Raw genomic sequence first — 16,600 nt, 5'->3', positions numbered from 1 at the left:
CTGAGGGAAAAGAATCTATGTACACCATGTTCTTTCATCCATTCACTTTATTTCTCTAAGACAAAATTCTGTCTACACTGCTTCAGTTCTATTCTTGTATTTAGCTCCTCTCTGTCCCTTCTCTTCCTGAGTTCTCTCTCTACACAGCTTCAGTTCTGTTCTCACATTCAGCTTCTCTCTGCCCCTTCTCTTCCTGTCCTCTCATAGCCCTAACTAAGCTTTTCTTCTATGGATCTCATCTTCATCCTCAGTTCCTCCATCCATACTCATTCCTTCCTTTCCTGCTGTCCTCACTTCACCCAGTCCCTACCATCTACGGAAACACTGCCTTATTCTTTCTTCTCCGGCCACCTAACTCTCACCCAAGCTAGGAATTCTGCCTCAATCCTCCTTCACATGGTATACAAAATCCCTTTTGCTCTGAGTCAATTGCTCTGGAATGCCATTTGGCCTGTTAGAGGAAGGAGGGTCTGAACTTCATTTGCACAAGAAACAAAGCTATGCATCTCCTAGGCCTAGGAGACAGGCTTTGTCTCTGTAGGGGTGTTACCTAGTTCAGATCAGTAGTAGGTCTGAGGAGCTTATATTGTTTGCCATTACGGTGTAGGAGTATGAGCACACAAAAAATTGATAGCAGGAAACAGCTGATATATTAAAAGCTGAATAACATCAAATATTCCTTGATATTTGACTTCTCCTCCAGAAGGGTTCCTTGATCCTTCGAGGTATAGCTTTATCATATACAGCTGAATCTCTATTTCATTTTCTTGCAGACTCTAGCAGTAAATCTTACTTGTATTCCATGGCTTGCTATGTAGCTGGGAGGCTGGCCCCTGGAGTGTTCCTTCTTCTCTGGCTCCTAGATCCTCAGTTTTCTCCTTCTACATATACTCTCTGCCTGCCAGCCCTGCCTGTCCTTTCTCTGGCCTTGCCATTGGCCATTCAGTTCTTTATTAGACCATCAGGTGTTTTAGACAGGCACAGTAACACAGCTTCACAGAGTTAAACAAATGCAACATAAACAAAAGTAACACACCTTAAAATAATATTCTACATTTCCCCTTTTGCCTAAATAAAAATAAAGGTTTTTACTTTAGCATAGTAAAACTACATACAACAAAACAGTTATCAACTAAGAATTAATTTACAATATTCAATCCATTTGTAGCTAGCATATTCAAAGAAAATAGTGTATTATCTATTGTATCTTAGTGAATCCAAAGTTTTATACCTAATTTACTATCTATTGTAACTAAGAACAACTGCAACTATAATACAACTATCTAGTCTCCAACTCCATCAAAGACCCAGAAGGATGTCATATTATCTAACAATAGAGACATTTGCTTGCCTGGACAGTCACCCAAAGATCCTCTACAACATTAGGGCATCCATCTTCAGCCTACAGGTCTAGAGTATCTGGTGGACTTTACTAGGAAGCAGGAATTTTGAACTGTCCTGCTTTGTTTTGGCAAAGTTTGTCAATCATTTTCCTGTGTGTCCTGCAGAATATTTGGCAGACTCTTCTGTGAAGCAGGAATTTTAAAGGACTGTCATGACTTGTTTCGGCAAAGTTCAACAGTGTTTTTCCTATGTGTCCTGCATGTCCAGTCTGCACAGCACATTGTCAGCAGTCAAAGACAAGAAGTTTCTTTGCCCAGTGGCCAACCTTGCAACAGTAAAAGCAAGCTCCATAAGGAGTTTCTTCAATGCCTACCATATCTGAAGTAAATAGGTACTGCCAGGAGCAGATGTGTCTCATTGTCATGAATAACCTCAAGTTAACAAAATATTTTAAATGCCATATTGTATAGATCTTTGAAATATTTGAAGATCATCTATCTAAAATATATATCAATTTAACCTAGAAAACACACCTAACATATCTACAAATTTGATTGGTATAAATGACTAACTACTGACCTCTGTTTCTTTATTGTCCTACATAGTTTATAATAATAGCTTCCAAAAACTAGAACTTAACCCTACATCTCTAAATGAACTGCATAGGCACAATACCTCAAACAAAAATAGAAACATACATATAATATGTTGTAACAAAAATAACCTTACATTTTTATCAATATACAAAAATCCTCTAAATAAGAGAAGGAACATATATAAAATGTAACAAAATAACTTTAAATTTATATCAATATTCTATATTCCCCTAAATAACAAATATCCATAACCCACCAAATAAACAAAAATCACTCATACCCCCTAACTCTTGGAAATGTAGGCATAGTTTTCTTCATACTGCTTCCTGCTCTCTGTGGATGAAGTATCTTTATGATCCCAGAGAGAAAAAGTTTTGAGATAATGACCAAGTCCTGGGAAGACCAGCAGTAACCTTCATTGATAGATACCACCTGTCAAGTTTCAGGAGGTCTCACCTGATCAAACCTGATCCATATTAACCCTGAAGGAATCCACAGCCTCTAGTCTCCTGTGGGAACAAAACTCCAAAGCATTTTTGATTTCCATTTGACAAATACATTTTTTTTTTACTTTTTAAAAGTTAAGGCTTTCCTCAAATATATAGGCTGATTTATTTCAACAGTCCCTCTTTCAATTCCAGGTCTCTTTGCAGCTGTCTTTTGCTTTTCCACAACCAAAAAATTCAAAATTAACACAATACATACAGGATCCAGACTACTTATGTATTTCCCATATTAGGTGGCTTTTTTCTTTTACTCTCTCTTTAAAGACTTTATCTTATAAACTATTCTCTTTTTTCCCATATGACTATACCTTTTTCCTTTTCTTAAGCCTACGCACATTGTTAAGCACACTGTAACCTGTTTAGAGGTTTTTCTGTCTGGATCTCTTTTACTGTGTATCTCTAGTCTTTTTTGACAGCACGAGCAAACTTTTAAACTGCTAACCTACACCTGGACTCTCCACGTGTGGCTCTCAGCTGGCTCCGCCTGCTCCTTGGGTTGGGAAAGCCAAGGTTAAAGCCCACCAGAGGTTCCTGACTGAAAACTGCATTCAACCTTCCTAGCTGTGGAAGCCAGGACCTGTGCTGCCACAGGCAGTTTTTACTTAGCTTGTGGTTTTTATTTAGCAGCTGCCCTGCTGGCTGAACAGCAACACCTCTTAAAGGAGCCATATCTTTTTCTTTTCTTTTTACTTTTAAAGCTTTCTCAGGTCCTATGGAAATATGGCCCGTGTTGGAATGCCAAAATGTTGTTGGGGTTTTTTTCTCTTTTGAGGGGGCCCACCACCCAGCTCCCAAATAAATCACACATGGAGGCTTACTATTACTTATGAATACTCAGCCTTAGCTTGGCTTAGTTTCTTGCCAACTTTCCTTAACTTATCCTGTCTACCTTTTGACTTTGGGCTTTTCCTCTTCTCTTACTTCTATAAATCTTACTTTTACTCTGTGGCTTGCTGTGTAGCTGGGAAGCTGCCCCTGGAGTATTCCTTCTTCTCTGGCTCCTAGATCCTCAGTTTTCTCCTTCTACATATACTCTCTGCCTGCCAGCCCTCCCTGTCCTTTCTCTGGCCTTGCCATTGGCCATTCAGCTCTTTATTAGACCATCAGGTGTTTTAGACAGGCACAGTAACACAGCTTTACAGAGCTAAACGAATGCAACATAAACAAAAGTAACACACCTTAAAATAAAATTCTACAACAGAGGGTCCTGTGATGATGATGTGCCAGAGGCCTTGAATCAGACCAATGGCTCATTGCAATAAGCATTTGCAGATGGGGCTGATAGGACAAAAATATATATTTTGTGACACACTGCAGCTCCCAATGCCACTAAGATGAATGAAGAACTGTTGGAAAGATGGAGGAATGAGGTGATTTTATGTTTGTTTGTTTGTTTTGTTTTTAATTCATTTTGGGGAGGTTCTTTGGGGGCATGCTGCAGGGGTGAAGGGTAGAAATGGAGGGACTAGAAGGTGAGCAGGATTGGGGTGCATAATGTGAAATTCCCAAAAAATCAATAAAGAATTGTGTTTTTTAAAAAAGGACACTAAGTCACATTGTGTGTACATAGCACATTTTGTTTATCTAATGAGGAAAATAAACACTTTCCTCATTAGAAATTATTGCTTAGTGTCTTAGTTAGGGTTTTTATTGCTGTGAAGAGACACCATGAACACAACTCTTAGAAAGGAAAACCTTTCATTGGGGCTGGCTTACAGTTTCAGAGGTTTAGTCCATTATTACTGAGGCAGGAAGCATGGCAGCATGCAGGCAGACATGGTGCTGGAGAAGGAGCTGAGAGTTCTACATCCTGATCCACAGGCAGCAGAAGGAGACTGTGTACCACACTGAGCATAGCTTGAGCATATGAGATCTCAAACCCTGTCCCACAGTGACACACTTCCTCCAACAAGGCCACACCTACTAGTGCCACTCCCTATGGGCCAAGCATTCAAACACATGAGTCTATGGGGGCCATTCCTATTCAAGCCACCACACTTAGAATGTTTAGTTAGTCATTCAAGAGGGCAAATGTGATAAATTTTGGGACTGGAATTCAGTCCTTCCTGTCTGGCACCAGGTATCTCTCAACCCTTTCCAAGCTAGCTTGTTCATCAAGGAAGGAGATGGTGCCACAAGACTTTTGGTGCTCTCTCCCTTTAGTGGAGTGGTCCTACTTTAACCAAGAAGTATATGATGACTCCACTCTTGGTGATACTGACCTGTGAGGAGGTGTTCAAAAATGGTTTGATTTGGGAAAAAACTCAGATATGAAGCATAGAATGATACATGATCCAGCATTCCCACTACTAAGAATATACTCAAAACTAACAAAATGAAGGGATTCAAAGAGAACCTTACAAAGTGATTTTCTTAGCATTTTACCCAACATCTGACAGATGGAAACAAAAGAAAATCCATCAATAGATGAATAGAAAAGCAAAATATAGCATATACACTGGATGTGATTCCTTTATAGGGAATGAAATTTTCAAACATTATACATCATGGGTAAGTGTAGGTAGATTTTTCTGTCCCTCCAGCCAGTTCTGTCCAACCAGCCAGCTCCCAAATAACCACACAGAGACTTCTTATTCATTATGAAAGCTCAAGCCGATAGCTTAGGCTTGTTCTTAAGTAGTTCTTAAAACTTAAATTAACCCTTATTTCTTATCGATGTTCTACCTTTACTCAGCACAGCCATGTTTATTTTGCTTCTCTTTGTGTCTCTCAGCAATTCTGCCCTTCTTCATCCCAGCTCTCTCCCTGTCCACAAGTCCCATCTAACCTCTTCCTGCCTAGCTATTGGACATTTAGCTCTTTATTAAACCAATGAGAGCAACATATCTGAATGGTGTACAAAATGATTGTTGTACAACAGGAAAGCCTTGAAGACCTTTTTCTAAATGAAATAAACCAGTCACAGAAGCACAAATATGTACGTTTTCATTTGGATAAGGCACCCAGACTAGGCTAGTTCACAAAGTAGAATGGAGCCATTTAGGAACTGGGACAAAGAGTAGACAGTTCATGCTTAATGTGTACAGACTTTGTATTTGAGATGATGAGAAAGTTTTTGAATGGATGGGGGTGATGGTTGTGTCACACTGTAAATGTACTTAGTGTCACTGAACTGTTCACTTAACAATGGTGAAAATGATAAACTTTCATGTTGTGTGTATTTTAGCACAATTTATAAAAATCACCAAAGGGCCAGGCGGTAGTGGCAAACGCCTTTAATCCCAGCACTCGGGAGGCATAGGCAAGTGGATCTCTGTTAGTTCGAAGCCAGTCTGGTCTTCAAAGGAAGTTCAGGACAACCAGGACTACACAGAGAAACCCTGTATTGAAAAACCAAAAACCAGAAAGAAAAAAATCACCAAAGGAAGGAATTGAGACTAATGGTGCTACTCCGAATGGAGAAAAGGAAAATGTTCTGGACCTTTGCTAAGCTAGAAGAGAAATCATGTCCCATGAGTGTGCTTTGAAGAAGCAAAGATGGGCAACAGCAGAGAGTTTTGTGTGCTGGGAAATGGGATGAGATGAGAAAGCAGAAGACACGAGTTCTGCTAGACAATCCTGGCCAGAGACCCAGGAGATCTCAGAGCAGATGGCAAGTCGGATCTTGTGTCATTGAGAAATACACCACCTATCTCAGAACTCTGGGGAATTACTTTAACACACACATACAGTAACTCTCTCACGTATCAAACAATACTGCATCCTTCCTCAACTCTAAGTAAACATCTGGGCATCCTCATTTTAATTGCAATAAGGAAACAGTTGACTAATGAAGTCACTAGTTGGCCTTTGGTGACATTGGTGTAACTTACAATGTCTATTCACATCAGAGTCGGAATTCAGAGTGGTGTATGCTGCACATGCATGTAGGCGGCCTGTTCCTGACACTGGGCAGTGCTTCCCAGGAGGGCCCTGTTGGGTGCTTTCCGGAGCAGCTGGATGAAGGTACTCCAGTGGGGAGCCAGAAAAAGCCAGCCCAGCCACACCTCTTGTTGAAAGCAGCAGCATTCTAATGGGCCCTTCAGAGTGTTTTCTAGGAGAAGGGGATAAAGTAAGTTAGCTAGACCCAAGAATACCCTTGCCTTCTCAGCTCTTGTTTGTGTGGGTGTTGTGGGTGGAGCTGAGAAGGAAGCCGGTGGAAGCTGCGGAGGAGTCTGCACTGGTTTCAAGATTGATCAGAAAAACAAACAAAATCAAGTATTCTCTGAGAAAAGCAGAAAAGTCCCAACTCAGGATCAGAGGCCATGTATTGTCATTTAATAACTCCAGTCTGTTTCCACAGCCTGTATAAATCCAGGAACCAGGCCAACGCCCAACCCCAGGGGCTTTCACCTGCCCAGTATGAAGGCTGGGCAGGCCTCGGCTTTGGCAGCTCACTCTGTGCCCTGCCCTGAATCTAGGCTTCTTAGTCTAATGTGCAGGGACTGTCACGAGTCTATACTAAGGGAACATCTGTGCCTGTAATTTTTAATGATAAGGGTGATGGAACATGCAACAATAAATCCATGAAGTAGAAATACTTCACCCCTCCCTCCCAGTCCAGAGTCCTTTTACATCAGGAAATTGTCCCACCAGTAAGCAGCACCCTCCATGCCTAGACACAGCTTCAGTGGCCTTATCTCCACCAGTGAAACATACTTTACTTTTATATTTGGATATTCTTAATCTTGAAGAATAAGGAAGCGTGTAACTAATTCTGAAAAGTAATAAAATGGTCCGGCACAGTGGCACACCTGCTGTCCCAACACTGGATTGTTAATGTGAGAGGATCTCAAGTGGGAGGCTAGCCTGGGCTATATGAGTATGAAGTCAGCCTGTGCTACATGGTAAGTTTGAGGCCAGCGTGGGCTGCATAGCAAGACTGTGACACACACACACACTGTACTGAAGTGTTTTATCTGTTTCTTTTCAGGAAAACGTACATTAATTTTTTGTTTTTCAAGGTTAAACCTTATACTTTTTAAACTCCCAAGGTCTGCTCTCTGTGGTGATGGCTTAACAACTGTAAAGAGCTAATCTGTGCTGCTACTCACCCCTTTATATGAAGCCCTACCCCTACTTAACTCAAAATGAGGACATATTTGGAGAGGGGGGCCTTTAAAACAGGTGATATCAATAGAGTCATTTTGGTGGGCCATAATCCATTATCACTGGCAAGCTTATAAAAGGAGCATGGGACAGACACAGAAGGAAAACCATGGAAAGACACAAGACAGCTGTCTGCAAGCCAAGGACCCTGTGACCTTGGACTTTCAGCCTTCAGAACTATATGAAAATAAATTTCAATGTGTCTATGGCACATTGTATGGCAGCCCTAGAACACCAATACAGGGTGATACGGTAGTTGTCTTGGTAAACCATACTGATCCCATTAAACAACCACTGACTATGTAAGTGTAGTGTAACCCCACCCTTTGCACCTAGTAATACCGAGAAACACACACACACACACTATCCATTCATGAACACTGTGTTTTAATGGGCATAAATCTATCAAATTATAATGTGAATGTGTTTTGCAACCATCTTTTAAAAAGTCTCGTAGTAGAACTAGAGTCTTGAAGAGTAACCACATCCTCTCCTTCAGCAGCTTCTCCCTTCCGGCCAGCCAGTCATTTAAGATGCTGTGAAAGTGAGCTGGGGACATGTGGTAAGTGGAGTAGCTGCCTCCCCCTCTCCCTGCCTCTGGAGATCTTCCTGAAAAGACAAGGCTAGACGACAGTCTTTCCACTCTTCCAAAGCGGAGTCAAGAAACACCCTTCCTCCCCTCCTCACCACAGCTGATCCAGGCACGCTGTAAGAGGAAGCCGGCCCTGGGACTCAGACCTCTAATGGCCCCTTTCCACGACAAGCACGCCACTGTTCCTGTGCTCACCTGTGCTATGGGAGGCCAGCTGCCTGGTGGCGCTACTGTTTGCTTTTGGATTTAGAACAACAGCTTCCTCTGTCAGCCCTCGGGAAGAGTGGCAGGTGTGCAGAGCCTCTAATATGTCAGCATAGCCTTAAATGACAACAGAGAGAACAGAGTTAAGCGACTGGACTTTAGGGGAAAGGGTCACAAGAGATGAAACAGTAAAAAAAAAAAATCCACCTTTTCCTTATTCTCCAAAGCACTCAGAAGAAAGTAGAAACTCAAGAAACACGGTCACTGCTAGACAAGACTGGATGAAGGAGTCTCTGCCAACTACAGCCCAGTGCCTAGGGAAGACCTGGAGGGTTGGGAAGTACCAATGATCAGTAAGACCGGGGCAGGCTCAATAGCACCAACTCCATGTTGAGCACGGGGATCCTGACCTACTCAGCAGCGTGGTGGCTCACACACCTGCTATTGGGACAGCGACTTTAATGAACATCAACACTTTCTGCTGTGGTTACAACCAGTTTCGGCTCTTGCCTCAGTGTGCCCCCTTCGTCCTGGGGACTGTCATGCCCAATGTCACTGCCTTTCATTAACAGATCAACCTCAGAATCAGCACTTCTTATGCTTGTCATTGAGGCCACAAGAACCTAGAACACATAAAGGACGACCTAGCCCTGCCCATGGTGCTTCATCCAGAGAGGAACAAGCCAAGCCTCCCTCTGGCCTCACCCCCAGACTAGGGCTGAGTAAAGGAAGTGTGTAACTAGAAAACCAGACACCAAGGCCACTGGAGACATTCGGATGTCACACTAAGTCAGAGATGTTCACAACTGCTATTTTAGAAGACAAGCAACCGTCCCTGTGTACAGCTCTCCATGAAATCTCCCGCCTGGTTGTATCAACTGTGTAAAGCATTGCCTCCACCCAAAGATGCCCTTCTTGCCTTCCAGACCTTCATCTGTTTAACGCCTCTAGGTCAGGAGCCTTCCATGACTAATCAACCGCTCCATTTTGATTTTCACTGGGCACTTTACACTCTCCACTGCGTTATTTTGCTTCCTTCCCTTATTATCTGTCTTTCAGACCAGAATCTATAATCTTCATGATGACACTGTCATCCATCAGAATCCTCGGGACCACCTGAGGACATCAGAATCTGGCGATGCCCAAGTCCGTTGTGTAGAATGCAGAATTGCACATAATCTGCATGTTACACATTCCCCTATGCTTCCAGCATCAGCTTTTTGAACTGAGGGTAGTGTCCCTTTAGATAGACACAAAAACTGAATGTGGAGTTGTGGAAACTTTGGCAAAAGTAAAAAATTTCTGAGCACACAATAATAAAAATCAATTCAGAATCAGACAAGCAAAGAACCTGAGGCATTTCTGACAGTGATCACTGATGCTGCGTCTTCACCCCAGCCTTGGCTCTGAGCACACACTACAACACATGGACAGCACATGCCCATGCCGTGAACACCAAAAGCATACACGGACTGGCAGACCTTGTGCGGTGTTTTTAATGTACATAAAAAATTTTCTGCCATTATAGAAACGATTATTTAATTACAAAAAAGTCTTTGAATATTTTCCTACTACCATTCCTCAGTAAGTAAATATCAAATTAATATACCTTCGGTGTGTGTTGCCTTAGAATATTTTTAAATATTCTTCTACTTAAATATAAGAATTTGTATTTTATATTATAATTTATATATGTTTTGTTTTTTCAAGACGGAGTTTCTCTGCGTAGCCTTGGCTGTCCTGGAACTCACTTGGTAGATCAGACTGGCCTCAAATTCAGAGATCCGCCTGCCTCTGCCTCCGAGTGCTGGGATTAAAGGTATGCGCCACCAGTACCCGGCTATAATTTATATTTTTAAATATGCTGTTTTGGACAGCTGGACATGATGTGCACACCTTTACTTAGTCTCAGCACTCTCAGAGGCAGGTGGATCTCTGTGAGTTCAAGGCTAACCTGGTCTACACAGCAAGTTCCAGGACAGCCAGAACTATATAACACATTCTGTCTCAAAACAACAACAACAAAAAATTGCTGTTTTGAATTGCTAATTTGAATTTCATGAAAAAGAGCTCAATGAACTTTGGCTTAGGATTAGAACATATTTTCCAATAATTTCTGAAATAGCACTAAATATATTTGTCATTTTTGTATAGTGTATTTATATAAAACAGTATTTTTATTTATGACTGTAAAATCCAAGTATCAATCAACTTTGAAGAATACTGAGGGTGCTCAAAATCCTGCAGTCTGAAATACTAAGCTGAAATCCCATTCTGCATGTGAAGCTAACTAGTCCCTCATTTCATCAGTGTGTAAACCTGCTTCCACTTTAAACAACTGGTAAAGTTCCGTGCATACCAAAGACTGGTTTCACATAAACTATCGGGAAAAGGTTTGCTTTCTATGTCTGTTTTATATACCTCTATACTTGGGCCATATAAAAATTTATTGGACAAAAGAGGTCCTGGGTGGAAGCAAGTTTCAGAAGACCTGCTTTAACTCATCTAAATTAGCCATAATACCTAATAGAATGTAAATGCTGGACAAATTAGTTATAGCAGATAGAGAATAGTAATGAGGTCTGTGTATGTTAATACAGATACAATTTTTCCCACATATTTTGATCCATTAGTGGCTAAATCCATAGGCATGGATGGGCTACCTGGAGGCCAGTCGAGGGCAGGAACATCCATGATCTGCTGCTCAGTGTCACAAGCCTTCACACAACGCCCAGCACACAGCAGAGGTTCACACAGGTCAGTGGAATAGACAAGGCAGACTTGAACCCAGCACCACGAGGTCTGCAGGCCCTGCGACAGCCGTGGAAAACTGCTCCATCAGCCGGCATCACAGACAGGCCACCAAACAAAATTAGGTGCCTGAGGACCCAAAGGGGACAAACACATGCTGTCTGCATCGTCTTTGAAAAGGGCTAGAAAAGCAAAGGCAAGTAGAAGGACCCAGGAGGAAACAGAAAGCGACAGCTGATTCCAGGCTGCTACAGAAAGAAAAACACACAAACATGAGGCCATATGAAAATAAGAACAAAGCTCTGGGGCACAGGAGTGAACGCTGTCCCCTGAGCTTTCTTTAGCAGCAGATGGAGAAAGGGAAAATTTGTATGGCTTCCTGGAGAATCAGGACAGGAGAGAGGACCACCGTCATATAAAACAGTAAACTCCTAACCTCCTGGGAGTTGGCTGAGGCTTGCCTGAGAGTAAGCTTGGGGGTGGTGGGGACAGAGATGATAAGGTCCTGGTGAGGGACAAGGAATCCTAACTCAGTCAGGGAGGGGAGGACAAGAAATCTTTTTGGGAGTGACCCAGTGGAAAGCCAAAGAGCTTGAGTCGAGGCTCCACATTGGAAGACAAAACAAGAGGAATGTAAGGTGTTACTCAGTGGCTTTAAGGAGCAAAAGAAACACACAGTCAGACCGTGCCAGGACCTACTCAGGGTACAAGGCTACTCTGGGCTTCAGTGATGGCCGTGCCCAGAAGCTGTAGCTGAAATCCCTTTTCCAATGGTAATGAATTTTAAAAATGACAGAGAAGTAGTCCAGAAGTGCTCTCTCAGAATCTGGGCCTAGCAGCCTTAGGAAGAGTTTGAGCATAGCTCGAAATTGCAGGGCAGTGGTGGCACACACCTTTAATCTCAGCAGAGGCCGAGGCAGGCGGATCTCTGTGAGTTCAAGGCCAGCTTGGTCTACAGAGCAAGTTTCAGGACAGCCAGAGCTACACACTGATGTGGGATGGTCTATATGTCAAATGTGTTGCTGATTGGTCAATGAATAAATCACTGATTGGCAGTGGCTAGGCAGGAAGTATAGGCGGGACTAAGAGAGGAGAATTGAGAGAACAAGAGGCTGGGTGAGGGAGACACTGCCAGCCGCCATCAGGACAAGGAAGATGTAAAGTACCGGTAAGCCACAAGCCACGTGGCAAGGTATAGATTAATAGAAATGGATTAATTTAAGCTGTAAGAACAGTTAGCAAGAAGCCTGCCACGGCCATACAGTTTGTAACCAATATAAGTCTCTGTGTTTACTTGATCGGGTTTGAGCGGCTTGGGACTGGCGGGTGAGAGATTTGCCCTGACTGTGGGCCAGGCAGGAAAACTCCAGCTACAAATGGCGTCCAACGTGGTGGCAAGAGTTTCCACCTAAAACCTAAAAAAAAAGATTCTAAAATGGAGCTAAAAACAGCTTCCTAATGGTCTCTCTCAAATGAGCGGCAGCTGCCGGTTTGAGCTACTGGCGGGTTGCTGGCGTGCGCGCTCGACCTGCCGCCATATGGCGGGAATGAGGCCTCTGCAAGTGGCACATTAAGCTACATTGTGGATTTAGCCTTTGTTAGTACAAAACAAAAAAAGAGGTTTCTGGGCTACACACTGCTTTGATAAAAGCGTAGACCCACTATTTCTGAGACTTGATGGTTCCCAGAGCTGGCGGTAACCGCCATGTTGGGAAGCTAAAGTGGGCGGAGCCAGCAGCCACAGTGCCGTTTCAGGCTTAGAAGGCTGCAATTTAAAGCAACAGGTTTACAATAAGACAGATTCAGATGTAATAGTTTAAAATGTGTGTAAAATATACGTAGGCTTGAAAGAGACAAAAAAAGGTGATATATACAGTATAGAAACAAATACATGGTTTTAAAAAATAAAGTCTTTAAAGAGACAGTCAAATTAATATAAAAAATAAGCCACATAGAGATGACTATTACACAGAGAGTCTGGATTGTGTTGTCTTTGGGATTCTTAACTACAGAGAGATGTTTGATTGTAAAGGAAGCTGAGTTAAACCAGTACGTATATTTTAAAGATACTTTGACTTCAAAATTTGGATGTAAGGATATGTTGCTTTGGAAAAGAGTCTCTTTTGTTTCCACAGAAAGCCAGAGGCTATGGATTTGTTCCAGAGTAAGATACATCAGGTTTGACCAGCCAAGACCCCCTGAAAGGTCTCCGATGACACCATGGCCCAGATGATCCAACATCCAGAACCGTTTCAAGACAACTGACTCAGATGATACAGCCTCACGGACTACTCCATGATCCTAAAATTTTCTTTGTTTCCCCAGAAGATACAGCGCCCCCCTCCAGCAGGAAGTAGTAAGAGAAGCTACGCCCAAATTCCCAAATATACCAAGCTGACTTTGGAGATATGTAAAGGTTAAAACCTTCCTTTTTAAGAAAAGAAAAGGGGAAGTGATGTGGGATGGTCTATATGTCAAATGTGTTGCTGATTGGTCAATGAATAAATCACTGATTGGCAGTGGCTAGGCAGGAAGTATAGGCGGGACTAAGAGAGGAGAATTGAGAGAACAAGAGGCTGGGTGAGGGAGACACTGCCAGCCGCCATCAGGACAAGGAAGATGTAAAGTACCGGTAAGCCACAAGCCACGTGGCAAGGTATAGATTAATAGAAATGGATTAATTTAAGCTGTAAGAACAGTTAGCAAGAAGCCTGCCACGGCCATACAGTTTGTAACCAATATAAGTCTCTGTGTTTACTTGATCGGGTTTGAGCGGCTTGGGACTGGCGGGTGAGAGATTTGCCCTGACTGTGGGCCAGGCAGGAAAACTCCAGCTACAACACACAGAGAAACCCTGTCTTGAAAAAAAATAAATAAATAAAACAAAACAAAAAGTAGCTCAAAATCCCAACCTTTGAGGTATCTTTTAGAAAAACATTTTAAGGGACCGCAAAGCCATAGTACACACCGAGGAGGAGGATGTGAGCTGAGAACTGCGGCCCATGGCACCAACAAGAAGGCGTTGCCATATTTATTTATTTAGACTCTGGGGCTGGAACCCAGGAACTCACACATGCTAGGCAAGCACTCTTAGACTGAGTGAGAGGCTTGGCTTTTAATAGAGAAGTGCTAGACTCCTCTCCCCAGTGAAATGACCAAAAGGGCAGTGGGACTTCTGGAGCTTATGAAAGGCTTTTCTACTATTTCCCATAGTTCATAGTCCTCTCTATTTAACCACTGAATTAAAAACCACTCACCTGGGCAAAATGACAGAATGACTGAGATTTGCTTCAAAACTCTCTACCAAGCCAAGCAAGTTGGGGGAGGGGACAGAGGCCCTACAATGGAGACCGTGTTACACTCGCTGAAACCAGGAGAGAGTTACATAAGGATCTCTGCAGCCAGCAGCAGCACCTGGGAATTCTAACAAGTTGCAAAGTCTCAAGCTGGGGCCAAACCCAGGTCTCCCAAATAAAATAACCTCTGGGGGTAGGGCCCAGCAATCAGTGTTTTAACAAGCCCTCCAGAGGCTTCTGCTCAGCTACTCCGATACACCCTCAAATTGAAGACCCACTGAATAAATATCATTCTCTCCCTTTTTGTGTAAGCAGTGGATTTCCATAATAAAGGGTTTTAAAACCATCCCTGTGGGCATTTTTGTTGTTAAGGGTTTTTTTTTTTTTTCTTACATCGTTTGTCTCCAACTGCTATTTAACTATTTTTATAATCTGGAGCCAGAACAAAAAGCAGGAGGCAGAAGAAGCCATGACACTCACTGTGTGTGTGTGTGTGTGTGTGTGTGTGTGTCTCCCCGGGTCCGTCCCCCCACCCCCGAGTGTGTCTCTGTCTCTCACTCTCTCTCTGCCCCCCACCCCCCATGGGAGTTTGCAAATGTAATCTTCCGCTCACACCCGGACGCAGACACATCTCACACCTGAAGGCTGCCTACACCTGGTGACCTTGGAGCAGCTTCCCAGGTGCAATGCAGGCTGCAACTCGATGCTGCCTGGGCCCTTAGAGCAAGACTGACAGACTTCTCTGCAACTCTGTTAGGTGCTCGCAGTGCACGCTGCTTGGGACCCTGTGTCTCCACCGTCCAAGAATCCAGGTAGCTCTGCATGGTCACTCTGGGCCTGAGGGAAATGTTCCGCTTTACTCCGATTGCCTTCCAAAATTGTAGCAAAAGCAATTGTGGGCCCCGTGATCTTTCCCTTTTCCGTTTCTGCAAGAAAACAGTGAAAAGAAAGAGGCAGGCGAGCCCCAGGGGCACGGTCCCCTCCAGGCAGGACCGACTCGTGCGCATTCCCGGTGGTAGGTGCAAAGTAAAAGACTGAAGGAGACCTGGGGGCTGCAGGAGGGGAAGGGTTAAGAAGCTGAGGCCACCTCTCCCAGTATCCAGTGCTCTGTGTCCCAATCTCCTGCATGCCTGCCCCACTTGTGTGCTGTAAAACAATCCTTCTGTTTCCTCTGTAAGACATTAGCCTCAGGGGCCATTATAGGAAAGAAAGGTAGCAGGGCTCTTTTTATCTGAAAGAATCCATTAAGCGTGGCCTTTGTGCAGCAGGACGCTCCTTAACTGGCAGCATCTCAAAGCGGTCCTATGGGGGACCCCTTCCCCAGAGACGACTCATAGGCACCTGTATCCCAGTCTCTCGGCAACTGGGATGGGGGTGGGGATGGGGGTGCACCAGAGAACAAGCACCTGCCCCAAAGAGTTAACATAGTAAGGCATGGAGTCCAGCCACCGCCAGGGGTGTTCTCCAAGGCTTCCCAGTCCTTGTGTACCCAGGAAGCAGGGCAGCTTTCCAACGCTAAAGAAGAAATGGCCTCCCTTCGGTTTGCTCTGCCTCCACTACGGTCCGAGTGCTGTTTACCCCACGCACCCAAAGCTCGAATGTGCAGCTGAGCCTGATCGAGACTAGACCTTGGGCACGAGTGGCTGTCCTCCGCGTGGCGGGTGCATGGAGGTCACGCGTGAATGAGTCTTGCTGCATCCGACCCACTCTCCCCGCAGACGTCCCTTCTGCCGGTGATACTTGGGACACCCTCTAGCCATGGGGGTTGGGAGACAAAAAGAGCTTTTTACCTCTCCTAGGAAGCAGCAATGCAAAATTCTCTCTTGGAAGCGCTAGGACCGCGGCACCTAACAACCATCAATCATTTGTCTTTTCCCAAGTACCAGTCGCCCCAAATGTCTACTCAACCAGTAAGCTCGCTTGGCTTACCTAGTGGCCCAGTCAAAATAACAAAAGCCACCAACAGGCTTAAGGCGCATGCACCAGGGAGAGGGCTTTGAATTCTGGCCTTTGAATGCAGAAGCTGGGGGAGGGGAAAGGTTCTGGAGCGTCCCGGGTCATATTTTCACGAAGCTTACTGAACCCATGATCCCTTTGCGACTGCAAAGGATTCGAACCTTCAACGAAGTATAGGAGTGAGGGAGAGCTACAAAACCAAACTCTATTTACACTCTTTGTTGAATCTAGGCAAAGACAAAATAT

At 43.8% G+C, this 16,600-nt stretch overlaps 1 long non-coding RNA gene across 1 annotated transcript; it reads right to left on the bottom strand.

Moving 5' to 3' along the window:
- Positions 1-3,099: 3,099 nt before the first annotated feature.
- LOC128097627 (uncharacterized) lies at positions 3,100-14,772 on the bottom strand. Its single transcript, XR_008213919.1, has 2 exons — positions 8,343-14,772; positions 3,100-8,164 (listed from the first exon to the last, which is right to left on the bottom strand). It is a non-coding gene; the product is annotated as an uncharacterized LOC128097627 (long non-coding RNA).
- Between the last annotated feature and the right edge of the window lie 1,828 nt (positions 14,773-16,600).

This window comes from Peromyscus californicus, unplaced genomic scaffold (genome assembly GCF_007827085.1).
Source record: "Peromyscus californicus insignis strain IS unplaced genomic scaffold, ASM782708v3 Scaffold_5__1_contigs__length_169319896, whole genome shotgun sequence".
Lineage (NCBI taxonomy): Eukaryota > Metazoa > Chordata > Mammalia > Rodentia > Cricetidae > Peromyscus > Peromyscus californicus.
This window is presented reverse-complemented; position numbering and strand designations above follow the sequence as displayed.